This window comes from Mesocricetus auratus, unplaced genomic scaffold (assembly GCF_017639785.1).
Source record: "Mesocricetus auratus isolate SY011 unplaced genomic scaffold, BCM_Maur_2.0 Super-Scaffold_100054, whole genome shotgun sequence".
Classification (NCBI taxonomy): Eukaryota; Metazoa; Chordata; class Mammalia; order Rodentia; family Cricetidae; genus Mesocricetus; species Mesocricetus auratus.
Window position 1 is genome coordinate 2,007,879 of NW_024429231.1, and position 16,596 is coordinate 2,024,474.

The 16,596-nt window shown below is 48.8% G+C and overlaps 1 long non-coding RNA gene and 1 other non-coding gene across 3 annotated transcripts; one reads left to right on the forward strand and one right to left on the reverse strand.

The window, feature by feature from the left end:
• Positions 1-12,207: 12,207 nt before the first annotated feature.
• On the forward strand, positions 12,208-16,150 carry LOC110339719. 2 transcript variants are annotated; one of them, XR_002381729.2, is made up of 3 exons: positions 12,208-12,283; positions 12,376-12,446; positions 13,025-16,150. It is a non-coding gene; the product is annotated as an uncharacterized LOC110339719 (long non-coding RNA). The 2 variants fall into 2 exon arrangements; XR_005873349.1 differs by having other exon boundaries at positions 12,376-16,150.
• LOC121136222 lies at positions 13,346-13,433 on the reverse strand. The gene has a single exon (XR_005873362.1). It is a non-coding gene; the product is annotated as a small nucleolar RNA SNORD35 (small nucleolar RNA).
• Positions 16,151-16,596: the final 446 nt, after the last annotated feature.

Sequence of the window (16,596 nt, forward strand, 5' to 3'; positions counted from 1 at the left end):
CCCACAACACAGAGCACCCCAACACTGGACACTCAATGACATGGAGCTTAAGGAAAGAAGGGTCTGGACACCCACCCCAACACGGGAGGTAAGGTTCACCCATAGTAGTAGGTGAGAGTCAGGGACAGGGCAGGAACATAGGGGATTGAAATTCCCATCCCAGGATCTGCAGCAAGAAAAATGGCTCCGGGAACATTGAATAAGAAAAGAAGGTGGGGCTGGAGAGATGACTCAGGGGTTAAGAACACTGGCTGCTCTTCCAGAGGTCCTGAGTTCAATTCCCAGCAACCTCATGGTGGCTCACAACCATCTGTAATGAGATCTGGTGCCCTCTTCCTGGCCTGCAAGGATATATGCAGACACAACACTGTATATGTAATAAATAAAGAAACCTTTGCTGGGCTGATTCTAACAATCGTTTGTCTTGTATGATTATATGGTATTTTTGTAATGTGTTTCATGTTATAACATGTAAAAATTGTTTTATTTTATTGGAAACATCAGCAGGAGTATTATCAATTTTTAATTTGTATTGGTATACCCTTTACAGCCACTGTCTCTAATACATGTGTAATTACAGAATCAGCCCTTTTTTTGGTTGGTTTTTGGGTTTGGGTTTTCGAGAGAGGGTTTCTCTGTAGCTTTGGAACCTGTCCTGGAGCTTGCCCTGTGGTTTCTGGGAATTGAACCCTGGTCCTCTGGAAGAGCCGGCAGCCCTCTTAACCCCTGAACTACCTCTCCAGCCCCATATTATTATTGTTGTTTTGTTTTGTATTTGAGACAGGGTTTCTCTGTGTAACAGTCCTGGCTGTTCTGGAACTCACTCTGTAGACCAGGCTGGCCTCAAACTCACAGAGAACCACCTGCCTCTGTCTCCCCAGTGCTTGGATTAAAGGCGTGAGCCACCACCACCTGGCATCTGGTTTAAATTTTTTCAATGCTAATTAATGAAACATCTGCGGAAAGGCATTGCACCGTAGAAAAAAGTGTTGTGTTGAATCAACCCGTGCACCACAAGGATGTTCAACATCAGAATGGAAATTAGCGTAAATGTTAATGATGGGCTCCAGGGTATGTTTATGTTTCTGCAGGAGAGAAGTTATGAATAACATAAAAATCAACAAAAATTTGGAAAACAAAAGTCTGAATGCTACAACTCTGTCTGCGGTAACTGTACAGGTAACAGGGATTGGTCATTAACAAAGGGATAAATTAGCCAGGCGGTGGTGGCACATGCCTTTAATCCCAGCACTCGGGAGGCAGAGGCAGGTGGATCTCTGTGAATTCAAGGCCAGCCTGGTTTACAGAGCAAGTTCCAGGACAGCCTCCAAAACAATACAGAGAAACCCTGTCTCGAAAAACCAAAAAAAAAAAAAAAAGGAAAGCCAACCCCCCCAAAAAAAACTAAAGGGATAAGTTGGGGAGACATGGATATTCCTGTTGTGGTCAATGAAGCCTCTTGTCTCTCTGGTCCTTATGAGCATAGAGGACCTGCTTAGCCTGAGGAAGAGGGGGAGGAGATTACAAACTATACTGTGGGAGTACAAGGAAGTCCTATTTGTGTGGGTAATGGCACTCACTGTAAATAGAACTTTTCAAATTTTACTATCTATAGTTAATCATAGCATTACCCAGAGTTTTCATGATAAATTTTTTTTTTTTGGTTTTTATGAGACAGGGTTTCTCTGTATTGTTTTGGAGCCTGGCCTCGAACTCACAGAGATCCGCCTGCCTCTGCCTCCCGAGTGCTGGGATTAAAGGTGTGCGCCACCACCGCCCGGCTGATAAATTTTATATGCTTCATGCATCTGGCTTCAGAGGACAGGAGATTAATGCTACTCCAGCCATAAAACTACTGTTCTGAGAGATGAGGTTTACCAACAAGGAATCTGACTGGCCGCATTGGCACAATGTAAGAGTGAGAAGCCTCGTGTGATAATTACTATCTCCCATGGAGACATCATTGTCTGAGTCCTTACAGCTTCCCTCAAGGAAAGTATTCTCACTCAGAGTTAAGACGGCTGTGGTATAGTTTCACTGGAGCTGTGGGAATCAGCTCTACTGTTGATAAACCTATCCAATGGTGTGGAGTTGGAATGTCAGGTTCTGTGCTACTATTTGGCAATTGAGTTCAGACTAATCTGTGGAAGTTAGCAAATGACTTACACCATCTTAAACTTTGGAATGAAAAGTTAAATGCTTATGATGGTAAGTATACTTTGTCCCTTAGCTTGACCCAAAGTCACACCTTTGTCGCATGTATACCATTACCTCATACATTATTGAAAGGGCCTGTGCAACAACACCCAAATAACTGTAGTATCACTTAGGAACGTTGTACTCTCCATACCTGCATTAATGCTATTATGTTATCGGACGTCACTTCTGAAAGTTTATACGTTCTTGGGTGCCAGCGACATTGTTACGGCCATGGCAAGACTCACCTGTGCTGATTCTAGTCCAGAAACTCACTAAAAGAATCATAAGACGGGGGCTGGAGAGAGGTTAAGAGCACTGGCTGCTCTTCCAGAGGTCCTGAGTTCAATTCCCAGCAACCACATGGTGGCTCACAACCATCTACAATTCAATCTGGTCCCCTCTTCTGGTATGTAGGCAGAACACTGTATAAGTAATAAATAAATAAATCTTTAAAAAAAGAAGAATCATAAGACGAACGTGCCAAATGGCTGGACTGGTTGTTGCTGCAGGCATGGACCGCTACTGCTGCCACAGCCGATGGAGCCTTCCTAAGGAAGGAAATCCAAACTGCTGAATCTGTTAGAGACTGGCATCAGCATTCTGCAGAACTTTGAGCTCAACAGAACCAAATAGACAGTGAGATAGTAAATGAAATTGCTGATTTGTGAAAGATCAGTTAGAAACTTTAAAGAAACAAATTAAACAAAAAAAATGTGATTGAGGCCGGGCGTTGGTGGCGCACGCCTTTAATCCAAGCACTCAGGAGGCAGAGGCAGGGGGATCTCTCTGATTTGGAGGCCAGCCTGGTCTACAGAGCGAGCTCCAGGATAGCCTCCAAAACAATACAGAGAAACCCTGTCTCGAAAAAAAAATGATTGAAATGTTACAACTTACTGTATTACACCTTTAAGTTTTAATGAAAGCAAGTGTGATTGGGAAAAGGTTAAAATGCATTTGTTGAGTCACCCTAGTTTTTCTCCAGTGATTTACAAGAAATCAAGGAACCTTTTCTAGTAAATTACCTGATGTCTCTGGGATGGATGTTATGGAAAGCCTTATAGACACCCTACCTTCATTTAACTCTATGAATCATTTTGATAGTTTTCTTTCCCAACAATTGTTATACTTGATTTTGCTATAATAATTTTACTGGCTTTCAAAGGTGTTCCGACTTACATATATAAGACTATGAGACGCCGGGCGTTGGTGGCGCACGCCTTTAATCACAGCACTCGGGAGGCAGAGGCAGGCGGATCTCTGTGAGTTCGAGGCCAGCCTGGTCTACAGAGTGAGTTCCAGGACAGTCTCCAAAGCCAAGGAGAAACCCTGTCTCGAAAAAAAAAAAAAAAAAAAAAAGACTATGAGACAGCATGATGAAAAAGAAAAGGCTGTCTTCACTGTGTAGCTGCATAATCTTCAATGTAACTAAAATAGCTTAAACAAAACGGGAAAATGTAGGAATTTAGCAGAGTTGTTGTATCTAGAGTGGGCATTTAAATGAATAGTTTTCACTGTACCAAGGGTAAACATTAGAACGAGTTTTCTCTGTATCCAATGTAAACAGAGTGAGTAGTTGTTTTCTAGAAGTACTTTGACCTTGAAGAATCTCTGTGGAAAGCAGTGATTGTTTCCATGATTTGTAGAACTGTTTTTCTGGGGGCGTTACAGCCTTTGCATGACTTTGGTCACAAGACGCCTCTGGCACACCTGAGGCTCTTAGATAATCGGGTGCTGCAAATGGTACACAGTGAAGGACTCAAGTCACGAGGGATGTGACGCTCTCCTTTAGAGGGACATATGGGTTAGAACAGGGACCTCGGCAGGAGGAAATACTTCACCCGGAAAACAAACAAACAAACAAACAAACAGCTTTGTGTAACAATCAATGAATGTGCCATTGTATGTATGTCCATCAGAGGCTGGACCTTTCTGCTGCCACACAGGCCTTAAGATTTCACCTTGGAATGACCTCTTTCTTCCACCGATCCACAACACAGAGCACCCGACAGGTGAGGAGATTCCTCATTTTAGTCTCAGGGTAGGTTGGCTTTGCGTTTGAAACAGGCTGGGCTCTGAGCAAAACCAAGCTCACAAGTCAGGCTGCAATCTGTGTCAGGGGTTCCTGATGCCATGGCAGAACTTTCTGCTCTGGACGTACGCATGCGGGCTGGATGTACGCATGCGGGCTGGATCTACGCATGCGTGCTTTTAGCTAGGTAATTTGCTAGTTAGTCTGCAAGTGCTGGAGATTGGACCTCAGGTCCCCAGAGTCTAGATATGTGCGGTACCTCTGAGTGACAGCCTCGGCCCCAGTAGTGGCTGTTTTTTCTTTCTTTCTTTCTTTCTTTCTTTCTTTCTTTCTTTCTTTCTTTCTTTCTTTCTTTCTTTCTTTCTTTCTTTCTTTCTTTCTTTCTTTCTGTTTTCTCTTTATTTTGATTTCGTGGGTGTGGGTGCTTTGTCTGCATCTGTGTCTGTGTGCTTTGCGCACGCCTGGTGCCCAGGGAGGCCAGAAGCGAGTGCAGGATCTTCTGGAACTGTAGTTAGAGATGGTTGTGAGCCTCCGTGTGTGTGTGCGGGATCTTCTGGAACTGTAGTTAGAGATGGTTGTGAGCCGCCGTGTGGGTGCGGGATCTTCTGGAACTGTAGTTAGAAATGGTTGTGAGCCTCCGTGTAGGTGCGGGAATGAATCTGCATCTTGAGCCATCTCTCAGATTCAGTTCCAACACTCCCCACAAGTTTCACAAGTTTACTGTGTGTGTGTGGTGTATGTGTGTGTGTGTGGTGTGTATGTGAGTGTGTATCTGTGTGTGGTGTGTGTGTGTTTGTATGTGTGTGAGTGTGTGTGTGGTGTATGTGTGTGTGTGGTGTGTGTGTGAGTGTGTGGTGTGTGAGTGTGTATGTGGTGTGTGTGAGTGTGTGAGTGTGTGTGAGTTTGTAGTGTGTGTGTGGTGTGTGTGAGTGTGTGGTGTGTGTGTGAGTGTGGTGTGTGTGTGTGTGTGTTGGGGAGACAGGGAGAGGATGCGCGTCCATGGGTAGTGGGTGGTTCGTGTAGCAGTCACAGGCTAGCTCTTTTGAATCGTTTCTCTCCTTCCACCAAGGGGTTCTTGGGGATCAAAGGAAGGTCACAAGGCTGGTGTGTGAGTGTGTGTGTGTGGGTGTGTGAGTGTGTGTGTGGTGTGTGTGAGTGTGGTGTGTGTGTGTGTTCTTGGGGATCAAAGGAAGGTCACAAGGCTGGTGTGTGTGTGTGTGAGTGTGGTGTGTGTGTGTGAGTGTGGTGTGTGTGTGGGTTCTTGGGGATCAAGGGAAGGTCATAAGGCTAGTGTGGCACTTTTGAGCCGTCTCACCCACCCTAACACTACTCTTTTTGTTTGTTTGGTTGGTTTTCCGAGACGCTTTACTAAGCAAGCTCGCATCGCTGGGATTTTGACCCTGTGACCCATGCTTGCAGCCAGCCAGCCCCAAGAAGAGACAACCCACACTGTCAAACTCATTCCTCAGCAAAATGAGATGTCCACGTGGGCAGGACATGAGTCCCACAGGAGTCCTCCCTGACAAGATGTAAGTAACCAGGGTACGGTGACAGAAACATGGCTCCAGGAGGAGCCCCTGGAGCGCCTCTGCCCACAGGGTCTCTCAGCTGCATCTAGTAAACTCTCCCACGGGCCCTTCTGTCTTGGTGAATTCAGTCAGCGCCTGGCTGTCAGCAACATCCTAGGAGCAGGAAAAATGTTTCCTAAATTTTACAGAACTAAAGGACAAAAGGTACCACAAAGAGAAGGGGAGATGCCGGGCGGTGGTGGTGCACGCCTTTAATCCCAGCACTCGGGAGGCAGAGGCAGGCGGATCTCTGTGAGTTCGAGGCCAGGCTGGACCGATAGCCTTGAAAACAATACAGGGAAACCCTGTCTCGAAAAAACCAAAAAAAAAAAAAAAAAAAACAAAGAGAAGGGGAGATGCTTGGTGGGTAGAGGTGTTTGCTGCCAACCCGTCATTGGCGTCTCAGTTCCATCCCCAGGAACCTATAATGCTGGAATGGAACAGAGCCCCAAAAATGGTTCTCTGACCTCCGCAAACACACTATGACACATACACACAATAAATATAATAACCTCCGCAAACACACTATGACACATACACACAATAAATATAATAACCTCCACATATACACTTTGACACATACACACAATAAATATAATAAGAATTGGGGGGCTAGACAGATGAATCACAAGTTAAGAGCATTTGCCGTTCTTGAAGAAGGGTTCAGTTCCCAGCACCCACCTGCTGGCTCACAATGTTCTGCAGCTTCAATTCCAGGGCAGCTGATGCCTTGTTTTGACCTCTTTGGGCACACTGGTGGTACACACATTCATGCAAGCAACACACGAAAAACTTCAAAATAAGAGACCCACGCCCGTGGCGCACACCTTTAACCCTTTAATCCCGGCATCAGAGGCAGGCAGATCTCTGTGAGTTTGAGGCCAGCCTGGTCTACAGAGTGAGTTCCCGGATGGCCAGGGCTACACAGAGAAACCCTATCTTAGAAAGAAAAAAAAAAAAAAAAAAAAGGAAGGAAGAAGGGAAGAAAGAAGGAAAAGAAGCCGGGCGTTGGTGGCGCATGCCTTTAATCCCAGCACTCAGGAGGCAGAGGCAGGTGGATCTCTGTGAGTTCGAGGCCAGCCTGGTCTACAGAGCGAGTTCCAGGACAGCCTCCAAAGCCACAGAGAAACCCTGTCTCGAAAAACCAAAAAAAAAAAAAAAAAAAAAGAAAGAAGGAAAAGAGAAAAGAAGAAACAGGAAAAAGACAGCAAGTCATAACAACTAACCAAATTTGTGGTGACAGCTGCTTACAAATGACACATCCCTTCTATGTATCAAAATTTCAAGGAAATACAAAATTGCAACAAAGTATGTTTAAGGCCAAGCATACATGACCCTTGAATTTATCTTACTCCTTTCCCAGCTGTGAACCTGCAAATTTTCCTGGAATTTTGCAAACAAGACTATAAACTGTGTCAGTACAGACACATCTTAAGCCCCTTGTGTTGCCCTGCGACCTGTGTCTTTATCAGCTCTGGTCCTACCCTGAGCCTCTCAGCAAACACCCTGTGAGTTCATTTACCAAAGGAAGTGGAGGAACCAGCCCTAAGAAAGTGTTTGCAGAGGGCTGGAGACTTAGTTCATCACAGAAAGGTGCTGGCTGTGCAAACCCAGGACCTGGGTTCAATCCCTGAAGGCCATGTGGCAGGAGGGACTGACCTCTGGAAGTTGTCCTCTGATGTTTAAAGAGTTGTTTGCACAGTGACTTCAGAAGCCTTCAAAATCACTTATAAAGCTATTGATTTTTTGTAATTTATTTAAATTTATTTTATGTGCACTGGCATGAAGATTTCAGATCCCCCTGGAACTAGAGCTACAGACAGTTGTGAGCTGCCATGTGGGTGCTGGGAATTGAACCTGGGTCCTGTGGAAGAGCAGACAGTGCTCTTAACCACTGAGCCATCTCTCCAGCCCCTTATATAGCTATTGTTAGGACCCCACAGGGCACTGTCTCATAAGCTGGGCAGTGGTGGCGGAGAAACCCTGTCTCAAAAAAACAAAAACAAACAAACAAACAAACAAACAAGAAAGGACCCCAGAGGACTGTCTCTTGAGAAGCCCAGAGCTGCATTTGGATGTGCACTGTTCTTTCTCTGTTAATGTTCATATATAGATCACATGATGCATGTGCTTATACTCAGGCACATATATATTATATATTTATTTTATTATTATTTTTTAGACAGGGTTTCTCTGTGTAGCTTTGGAGCCTCTCCAGGTACTCACTCTGTAGTCCAGGCTGGCCTCGAATTCACAGAGATCCGCCTGCCTCTGCCTCCCGAGTGCTGGGATTAAAGGCGTGCGCCACCAACACCCGGCTGAAAAAAAAAATTTTTAAAAGATTATAAATATGTATAGCCAGGCATTGGTGGCACACGCCTTTAAGCCCAGCACTAAGGAGGCAGAGGCAGGTGGATCTCTGTGAGGCCGAGGCCAGCCTGGTCTGCAGAGTGAGTTCCAGGACAGCCTCCAAAGCTACAGAGAAACCCTGTCTCGAAAAAACCAAAAAAAATTATTTTTTTATTATTTTATGCACATCAGTGTTTTGCCTGTGTGAGGGTATGTTAGATTTTTTTTTTTGAGAGACAGGGTTTCTCTGTCTTTGGAGACTGTCCTGGAGCTACTAGCTCTTGTAGACCAGTCTGGTCTTGAACTCAGATCCGCCTGCCTCTACCTCCCAAGTGCTGGGATTAAAGGCGTGTGCCACCAACACCCAGCCACTGCCCAGCTTTTAAAGGTCTTTTTTGTTCGTTTTTCAAAACAGTTACTTTTGGTGTAGCCCTGGCTGCCCTACAATTTGCTCTGTAGACCAGGTTAGCCTCAAATTTACAGATATCTGCCTGCCTCTGCCTCCTGAGCGCTGGGATTAAAGGAGTACATCACTACTACCAAGTTAAGAAAAAAAATCATTATTTATTTATTATGTAAGCCTGCATGTCAGACCATGTCAGATGTGCGCCACCATGTGGTTGTTAGGAATTGAACTCAGGACCTCTATAAGAACAGTCAGTACTCTTTTTTTTTTTTGGTTTTTTTTTTTTTTTTTTGGTTTTTCGAGACAGGGTTTCTCTGTGGCTTTGGAGGCTGTCCTGGAACTAGCTCTTGTAGACCAGGCTGGCCTCGAACTCACAGAGATCCGCCTGCCTCTGCCTCCCGAGTGCTGGGATTAAAGGCGTGCGCCACCACCGCCCGGCCAGTCAGTACTCTTAACCTCTGAGCCATCTCTCCAGTCCAAGAAAAAAAGTGCAAAGCATTCTGGTTTGGGGCTTGGAGACGTAGCTCAGTTGGCAGAATTCTTGCCTAGCAAATGTGCAACCCTGAGTTGGATCCCAAACTCTACATAAATGGGGCATGGTGGAGAACACCTGTCATCTCAAGACACAAGAGGTAGAAGCAGCAGGATCACAAGTTCAAGGTCACCCACCCTCAGTTACTGGCTGCAAGGCCAGCTGGGATTCAGTGACACTGGGAGGGGGGAGGCAGGAATTTGCCACAAGTTTGAGGATAGCCTAAGGTCCATAGTATGGCCCAATCTCAAAACAAAAACAAAACACAATAAAAAACCAAAAACAGAGGCAGACAGTGGTGGCACACACCTTTAATCCCAGCACTTAGGAGGCAGAAGCAGGTGGATCTCTGTGAGTTCAAGGCCAGCCTAGTCTACAGAGTGAGTTCCAGGACAATCATGATTCTCTCATAGAGAAACCCTGTCTTCAAAAATAAATTAAAGAAAGAAAAAGAAAAGAAAAAAAACCTAAAAAACAAAAAGCAAACAAACCAACAAAAACAGAGCCAGGCATCAGGCATAGGACATTTAATCCCTGCAGGAAGCTCTCTGTGAGTTCAAGGCCATTCTGGTCTACGCAGTGAGATCCAGGTCAGTCAGGACTATGTCGAGACCCTGTCTCAAAGCTAACAAACAAAAGTCAGTATGTATACAGCCCGGGCTCTGCACCTGTGTTAGTATTTAGGCTCCCGTTATGCCAGCCCACGGGGAGCCCAGGCATCACACCTACCTGCGGTCCCAGCACTTTGGAGGCTGTGGCGGGAGAGTGGCTTTGAATCTCAGGTTAGTTGGGCTAAACAGTGACTTCCCTGACAGAGAGCTACAGAGTGAGACTGTCTCAAAACAAAACAAGACGTAACACAAAAACCCAAAAGGAGTAGCAGCAACACCTGCTGGCCCTTCTGCCTCCCTTAGAGCAATCCAGGGATCTTACTAGGGAAGTACTAGCCACGCCAGGCCTGCCCTGTCTGCAGCTTGGTGGGCCTGAAGCCTGCCATCACCAACCAGGACCCTGTGACAGGCAATGGTGGCACAGGCCTTTAATCCCAGCACTCAGGAGGCAGAAGCAGGTGGCTCTCTTCAAATTGTAGTCCAGCCTGGTCTACATAGTGAGTTCCAGGACAGCCAGGGCTACACAGAGAAACTCTGTCTCGAAAAACAAAACCAAGGCCAGCACCCTGCTGAGGAGTCTTACCTGGAGCTAATTTCCTGCCATGGTCTCCTCCAGCAGATATGCCACAGAATCTTCCAGGAACATACTAAAACGACGGCAGAGCTTGCTCTTAAAGACCTAAGGCTCTACACCATAGAAAACCTCTGCAGTGACCTGCCAAAGGTCACTGTTGTAGTGTCGCACCTGCACGGCTGCTGACGGCCACCCTTCACAGACGAGGAGACTCGGGGTCTGTGGTTGAGTCAATTATCCAAGGCCACAGAGCTGCTGGGAGCTGGGGCTCAGCCTCAGGACACCCGAGCTGGGAGTTACCTGCTGGTTTCCACTTCCAGGGATGAGGGGTGCAGATAGTCTCAGTGTTTGCCACAAACAGGCAGGAAGTAGGTTAAGCTGATTAGGAGAATCAAGGAGGAAGTGTGGGCTAGTGGGATGGTGTTGGGTAGAGGTACTCGCTGCCAAGCGTGAAGGCCTGTGTTTGACTCGTGGGACCCACATGATGAAGAGGACTACTTTGACCTCCGTGTGGGAGTCTGTGGCAGGCACACTCTCACATGCATATTTTCATTTTTGGAAAGGATTCTTACTATGTAGATAGGCTGGCCTCAGACCTGTCTGCCTGTTGAGTGCTGGGATTAAAGATGTGCACCACCATGCTTTTTTTTTTCAGACAGGGTTTCTCTGTGTAGCTGTGTAGCTCCACCTGCCTCTGCCTCCCGACGGTCTCCTCCTCCCCAAATGCTGACATACCAGGTGCTTGCAGTGGGTCTGTGGGGCTCCTAGACAAGCAGTCTGCCGTGGAGCCGGTCCCATCCCCGCTGCTGGACTCTGGGCAGGCATTAGAGCTCTGAGTCACATCCCCAGCTCTAGCCTTCCATTCTGAGGTAGGGTCTACATCCCCAGGCTGGTCTCGGACTCTTGGCAATCCTCCTGCCTCAACTCAGCCTCCAAGGCATCTGGATCACCACTGATGTCTTCAAATGACTGGAGCTGGACATTTGCCAGATGGAAACAGGTGCCAAGGTTAAAGACTAAAACGGACTGGGCGTTGGTGGTGCTCCCTTTAATCCCAGCACTTGGGAGGCAGAGGCAGGCGGGTCTGTGAGTTTGAGGCCAGCCTTGGGTACACAGCTAGTTCCAGGACAGCCAGGGCTACAGAGAAACCATCTTGAAAACAAAAACAAACAAACAACAAACAAAAAAGAGAAACGAAAGAAAGATCACAAGGGGCTGGAGACAGGAGATGGGAAGAGTTGCTAGACTGAGGTCAATCTGGTCTACACAGAGCGTCTGGCCAGCTAGGACACATAGCAAGAGTGTCAAAGTAATTTAAAAAATCAGGGAGGACACTTCTACCTGGAGGTGCCAGGTCTGGCTGGGTAGGGTATTGGAGCAAGCAATAGTGCAGTGTGGAGGAGGGGAACTGCCGGGCTCGGTCAGTCAGGGAGCTGTTCAAGGAGGGGCCCAATCACAAGCTCCACTCTTCAGGTGAAGTGTCTAAGGGGCACCAGGAGTGTTTCCTTTCCTCAAGGCCCATGAAGGGTACTGAGGAGACACCCCAACCACCACTGGAGGAAATGAGGGAGCTAGGCTGTTGTAAACACAGGCCCCACCCGAACGGAAACACCTGTGGTTGGGGGGCCACACCTCTCAACAATTGGGCTCAGATTCCTCAGGGTCCCTGTCCCCTGTAGTCCCTCCTGGGTAGCTGGCAGGCTCCCAGGTTGGGCGGTGGCCCCCTGACCTGTCCCTGCCCCTTCCTGCTCGCTTTGATGTGGGCCCACTTCCTTTGACAGGAACCCCGCCCTCAGCAGCCTACTAGAAGGCAGAAGGCACCAGAGGCAGTGAGCGGCATCTCTTGCAGGCACAGGCGGCGGACTCTTCCCAAGGCCCTGTCTCCCAACCCTTGTACCAGTGCTGTGCTCCAGACCCTGGTACAGGCCTGGGGGACAGGGACCTGGGGACCCCGGCAGCGGCAGCTTCTCCATCCAGGTTTGCCCCCTTCACACATACCTCGGGATGCCCTGGAGGTACTTTTCCTGAGCGGGTGTCCCCAACCCCACATCCATACCTCATTTCCCCAATTCTCAACCCCATCCTGTCCTCCCTGTCCTGGACACAGGGCCTCTCAAGAGTGTACAGGATCTCCGGAAGTAGGCATTTAAGCAGGTACTCCGGTGTCAGTCCTGCAAGGTGAGTGTGGGACCCTGTTTTCTCTTTAGCTGCAGGGATGCCAGAAGCCCAGTTGGAAAGCTCAGACTGCTCCCTGGGGCACTCTAAGGCCTCACCTAACTTCCTCCTAAGGGAGGGGGGTGGGAGGCCAGGGGCTGCTGCAGCAGGTAACTGTCCATCCGGTGCCGGGGTTTATCGAAGCTCAGAGAAGCCCTCCCTCATGAGAAGCCCCTGGCAATGCCCACTCTGGATCAGGACATAGACTCCAAGCCAGTTCTTCAGTGGAAAATAACTTTTATTCGTCCCAGGGAGTTGGCTAGAGTCCCCTCAGAACTTCTGAAACTGCTTCTTGGTGCCAGCAGCTTTAGTGACCTTGAGTACATTGAAGCGCACAGTCTTGCTCAGGGGCCTGCACTCTCCCACGGTGACAATGTCGCCAATCTGTACATCCCTGTGGAGTTAGACAAGTGGGGGTCTTTAAGAGGGGCCTCCTCAGTAACCCCCTTGTCCCCAGTGGCAGGCTGAGGGTCCCGCCTTGGCTCCGCCCACATTTGCCATTCAGGTGGTAAGAGTAACAAACCCTCCCTTTTATCTCCCAGATAAAAGTTTAGCAGTGTCTCCCCTTGCCCGCCCATCCCCAGCAGTCCACACAAGCGGAGCCAGCACTCACGCCTCTGCTCTGCCCACACCCCACCAGCAGCCCTTCCGGACAGGTGTTCACCTGAAGCAGGGGGACAGGTGCACAGACATGTTCTTGTGGCGCTTCTCAAAGCGATTGTACTTTCGGATGTAATGGAGATAGTCCCGGCGGATGACGATGGTCCTCTGCATCTTCATCTTGGTCACCACACCTGGGGAAGGGAGGTGTTAGCAGGCCAAGGGTAACCCAGCCGCTGAGTGGGGCTCCCCCAGAAGCCCCATTTCTGGCATCAGCCTTGCCAACTGGCTGTTCTCAGCAGTGTCCGTGGGAATGTCTGAAGACCATCGTGAGAATGGACATCATCTGCCAGCGGCCGGTCCCAGACTCGGGAACCCAGAGCCACTTTCAACTTCTCACTCACCAGACAGGATCCGCCCTCTGATGGAGACGTTACCAGTGAAGGGGCATTTCTTGTCTATGTAGGTGCCCTCGATGGCCTGAAAGGATGAGAAGGCGCGGTTTGGATTACCGGTTCCTAAACTGAACCAAGAATGAGCCTCAGGGGCCCCAGAGGCAATGCCCCCACATCTGCAGTGTGTCCTGTACCTCCTTGGGCGTCTTGAAGCCTAGACCGATGTTTTTATAGTACCGAGGGAGTTTCTCCTTGCCAGTTTCCCCCAGCAGAACACGCTTCTTGTTTTGAAAGATTGTAGGCTGCTTCTGGTAAGCACGCTCGGTCTGTAGGAATCAACAAATTTGGTGAGATTACAGGTAAACTTCCAGCGTCCCACAATGAACCTAAACAGTCACCCCAAACTTAAACACACTAACGTTCCAGCACGTTCCACGGCCTCCAGAGTTTGTCTTAGGCCAGAATCATGGCCTTTGGGCATGCTGACTTTCCAAACACACAGGTTCAGCCACTCCAGGATTCACACCATACATAAGTAACTGAGCCTGGTGGGCCAGACGCGTCATCAAGCCATTCGCCAAGCTGAGGCAGGAGGATGACAAGCGCTCGTCCTGTCTGACCTACTAAGGGATCTAAAGGCCAGAACCTGAGTCAAAACTTAAATTTACGGCGAGGCTTTCCGGTGAGCACGAGGCCCGGGCTCAGCCCCGCTGCAGGGCTCTGTCCGGCCGGCCTCCGTCTTGGCTCCTCCGCCGGGGCCCAGCAGCCCCCGCTCGCAGAGCACTCGGGACCCCCCTCCCGCGGACGCCCCTCCCTTCAGCCAGCTCGGAAGCGACCGAGAAGCCGAGGACCAGGGCGCACCCTGCCGCGCGGGGCCCGCAGGCTCGGCGCCGGCCGCAGCTCCAACCTGAATGTCCGCCATCTTCCCGGCAGCCTGCGAAAGAGAGCGCGGGGCGACTCCCGGCTTCCCTTATCCACAGCGCGAGGCCTGAGCGGAAGTGACGCAAGGGCCAGCCCTTTACGGATCAGGAGGCACTTCCGGTACGGAGCACGCGATTTCGGGACTGTCCGTACGCCGCCATGACGGTGGGGACCGGAAGCAGAGCCTATCATCTCGCGAGATCCCAAGCGGCCGTTGCATCTGCGGTATCGCGAGAGTCGGGGGTGGGGCTGAGTCCCGTGGGATCGGGGCCGGGCGCGGCGGCGGCCATCTCTCACCCGGGCGGCGGACCCGTTTCACGGGTGCCCTGGGTTGTGAAATGTGGCTGTTGTCACTGAAGTGGTTGGCTTTATTCTGTCACAGAACTTAAGCACACATGCACACGGGGCTGGTGTTGAGTGCTTTCGTGGCACGGTCTCTGTGATAGAGTTCTTTACATCACCATATCCCTGCCCCAGGCTGCCTGGCGGCCGGAGCTGCAGGCGTTTAATGAGCTAGAATTAACCAGTTCATCCGCTCCCCTGGGTTCAGGTGCCGGTTACTGAGGCGGCCATTCCTCTCTGAAACGGAGGGAGCCCGCGCAGTAAATTAAGCCAGGGCTCAGGAGGCAGAGCTTGTGACAAATGGAGTTTCATGCTAGATGCAGGGCAGGGCAGTCATTTTCAAAACAATGACTTTCGTGAATGGTGTTGGGTACCTTTAATCCCATCACTCAGGCCGGCCCCGGGCCACGCAGTGAAACTGTCTCATAGTTAGACTGAAACAAACGACTTCATACGTTCTCATGACTGAATGATACATTGTAGTTGTCTCTCCCCATCAGGAGTAGCAAAAACTTCCTGTTACAATTTCACAAAAAGGGTTATCATGGGAAAGATTTGATATATATATATATATCACCAAGACCCATTTCTATCCAAAAGTGCGTTCATGGTAATATGCCCCTACCCCTAGGAAACTCCACTGAAACCCTTCTGACATGTGGACTTATATTCTGCCAGCTTAACTAGTCCAGGCTGACCATCATCCACCCTAAAATTACAAGGATACAATTAGGACGTGGTTTTCCAGACTGAAAGGTTTTGTGTTAAACAGATCTGGCCTTCTTGGAACTCCCTTCCTGGACCAGACTGGGTCAAGGGATTATTTTCAAGACAGGTCTGGGTAGCTGTGGCTGTCTAGATCACTCTGTAGACCAACCAGACTGACCTGAAACCCACAAGGCCCTAGGGTCCCTGCCTTCCAACTACTGAGGTTAAAGGCTTGTGCCACACTGCCCATCCCATGGCTTTCCTTTCAGAGGGAATAGAAATAGTTGAAGGTGACTTGGAACCATCCATATGTGTAGACCACTGTCACAATTCTACATCTAAACTCCTCACAACTGGGCAGCGACGTCTTCAATCCTATCAGAAGGCAACAATCCACATTTAAACTCCTCACAGGTGGTTAAGTGGTGGCGCACACCCCTAAACCCATCCCTAGATTTGAGACAGCCTGGTCTACAGAGTGGGCACCGCACAGCCATGGGTACTGCAAATAGAGGGGGGGTCCTGATCAGAGATGGATGTGATTCTTTATTACAGCTGCCTGCACTGCCCATGCTACTCATACCTGGTATAGGTTGGCAGGAAACGCCTAGTATGTACAGGGTTTCCGTGAGGGTCACTAGTGCTATTAAGTTGGGATGCTTATAGCCACCAAGATTAAAGCCCTCTTGGGAAGAAAACTGATAATTTCTCACCCCTCCCTGATTTTTACAGTTACAATTTCAGATAGAGCTTACACACTAGCCATGATCTCCTTCCCATTTTCCAAGATCCCTAAAGCTAGCAAAACCATCTCAGACAGGGATCCATTAAGATTTGTATTTGCACCCTTTGAGAAACACAGCACACATCAATCATGCCTTCAAAAACAAAAAAAACCGGCAGGGACCATGAATGAAGCACAGCGCTATGTGATCTGATACTTTTTGCTTCTTGTGACAGGTTTTCTCTGTGGCTTTGGAGGCTATCCTTGAACTCAAGATCCGCTTCTGGCCCCCCCATGCCCTATTGCCCCCTGACTAAACAGCACACACAGCAAAGACCAAGTTTAATCGTCAAAAAATAATTTATTAACAGTAGAACCCTGCAGCAAGAAAATATAGCTGCTTTCTTTCTGGTAAGTGTTGCAA